At 40.4% G+C, this 2500-nt stretch overlaps 1 long non-coding RNA gene across 10 annotated transcripts in view; it reads left to right on the top strand.

Annotated features, from left to right (window-relative positions):
- Window positions 1–2500, top strand: part of LOC138036383 (uncharacterized) — a 19473-nt gene that overhangs the window by 13371 nt on the left and 3602 nt on the right. For all 10 annotated transcript variants that reach the window (XR_011129830.1, XR_011129839.1, XR_011129833.1 and 7 more), the window contains 2 exons: window positions 705–790; window positions 1680–2105. This is a non-coding gene — a long non-coding RNA (uncharacterized lncRNA). The remainder of the gene's footprint in view (window positions 1–704; window positions 791–1679; window positions 2106–2500) is intronic.

The following is a 2500-nucleotide window of genomic DNA, read 5'->3' as shown; positions in this document are numbered from 1 at the left end:
TAGGGGGGGGCCGAGGGGGCCGCGGCCCCCTCTTTCAGTTCGTCGGAGATTTTTTTTTTGTCAAAATATACAATAATTTTATCACTTTGTAAGCAGTTGGAGCTTTTGATTTTTTTAGCTAAAGCGTGATTTTTCGCTAATAGTATGACCAAAGTTGTGCGAATAAACTTTCAACTTACAGGCGCTAATATTATCCTTTCGAAATGAGGAAGAAGACTGGATGCGAAATACTTGTCTACAGTGAACCTATCTTACAGAGACTGTAACAACGTAAAATCTTAATGCCTATATATATAATTATATATATTTGTGACTTTGAAGCGAAGAGTCAAAAACCATGCATCATTATAACCATGACTTATAATTTTATTCAATATGGAATCCTGATACATTACGTTCCAGATTGCACCGGAGTACATGTAAGAGTACCCAAATTTTCAAATTTTCTGGGGGGGCATGCCCCCAACCCCCCTAGAAAGTAGCGCCTAAGGCGCTACTGAGGCGCGCTAACGCGCGCTGATTAGTATTCTTGTTCGGCCCCCACTTTCAGAAAATGCTGGATCCGCCCCTGATTTTGGATTTCTGAACAAGTTTTTATCATAGAAAATTCGCGACAAAGTTGTGCTTTCATTTCGCTGTAATTCTCGTGACAAAGAAACGGTATAATAATGTAAATAAGAGGATAACGATATTTATATTTGCAGATTACCTGTCCTCTTACTACGAAAGTCAAGCTCGTCATCTCTATGCAAAAAGCGCATTCAAAATTTCCTCGTATTACTTGATAAAAGTATGTGGTTCTTTTTATGTTGTTTTGATTTTTTTTTTTTTTTTTTTTTAAAAAAAAAAGGTTTTTCTGCTTATATGAAAAATACGTTTTCTCTCCCGTCCCCTTCTTATGCATGATCTTCACGGAAATTACATTCTGTTGCTCAATAAACCTGGAACTACCAGTTATGGTCTTAGTTCTCTTTTTTCTTACCTATCAGCTAAGTTGCGGAATGCGCTACCTGATTTTATCCGTACCTATGAGTTTACTGGTTTTAAAAGAGAATCAAGGGCCGCATTTTGTACAGCGGCTTTTCTTTTTAATGAATATATCTTTAAATATTATGTATTTAGTAGGTATCTGTATATTCTATGTATTTTAGCTGTAAATGTAATGTCTCGAAGATATTAGCTCCTTATGACTGTATGTATGTTACCTTTAGGAGGGCGCATGCGCGCACTTTGTAATCTGCGACTCCAGTGCTTACCATATGACAGATAAAATGACTTTTCTCTTGAATATATAAGCCATCTATTACTTACGCTATATTGACAAGGGCGGTTTGGAGCTGTGAGTAGGCGTGGGATTTGTCACATATGGTTTAGGGGCCGACATATCTCTCCCTCAATGCCGTACCGGGAGGCAAGGTCGGTAGCAGAAAGCAGCGAAGGGCCAACTGCGTCCAAAAGCGATCGCACGGGCCGAAATCCCGGGATGACTCGTTTGGTACGACGCTCCAGCGCCGGTGTCTGGAGGTACTGCGTTTTTCTCTCTTGTTCAAACGTTCCGTCAGCGCATGCGCAAATGTTCTGGCTCTTCGATACCTAGCCTACCAAAAAAAAATTAACATGCTGGTTTTTTTATTTTTATTTTTTTGTACCAGCAATTGACATTTCAGTTGATTTTATAGGCATAAACGTAACCTGAGAACCGTGCGTGTCTGGTCTTGTCTCAGACAGAGGCGAGAGATGGTTTCATGCAGACTGGGACGCCTAAAATGCTCTGTTGTAAACATGGCGGTTCACGAGTGAAGTTGTCTCTCTGGCCTTTCTGTGGACGAATTCCAAGACCTACTGACACAATCTGGGCAAGTTTTGAAAGCTAAAACCTTCAATCGATGCCTTATTTTGCTGGTAGGACTGGGTGGCCCGACACTTATGAAAAAACTATGAAATGAGAATCGGGAGTCTTCCCTTGTCATGGAATGGCAGAATTACCCAGAATTCTTTTAAAGCATGAGCGAGGCAACTGAAGAAGCACGAGACTGGCCCTCATCGAATGGCTGAAGCGCGGCCAGAGGAAATGATTTCTAGTCAGATACTCAGGAGTAGGCCTGGTGTGTGCTGTTAACGTAGATTTTCAGGGGCGGATTTGGGGGGGGGCCGAGGGGGCCGCGGCCCCCTCTTTCAGTTCGTCGGAGATTTTTTTTTGTCAAAATATACAATAATTTTATCACTTTGTAAGCAGTTGGAGCTTTTGATTTTTTTAGCTAAAGCGTGATTTTTCGCTAATAGTATGACCAAAGTTGTGCGAATAAACTTTCAACTTACAGGCGCTAATATTATCCTTTCGAAATGAGGAAGAAGACTGGATGCGAAATACTTGTCTACAGTGAACCTATCTTACAGAGACTGTAACAACGTAAAATCTTAATGCCTATATATATAATTATATATATTTGTGACTTTGAAGCGAAGAGTCAAAAACCATGCATCATTATAACCATGACTT

Source organism: Montipora capricornis, unplaced genomic scaffold (genome assembly GCF_036669925.1).
Source record: "Montipora capricornis isolate CH-2021 unplaced genomic scaffold, ASM3666992v2 scaffold_481, whole genome shotgun sequence".
Taxonomy (NCBI): Eukaryota; Metazoa; Cnidaria; class Anthozoa; order Scleractinia; family Acroporidae; genus Montipora; species Montipora capricornis.
The sequence above is the reverse complement of the archived record's forward strand: the minus strand, read 5'-3'. Positions and strand labels throughout refer to the sequence as shown.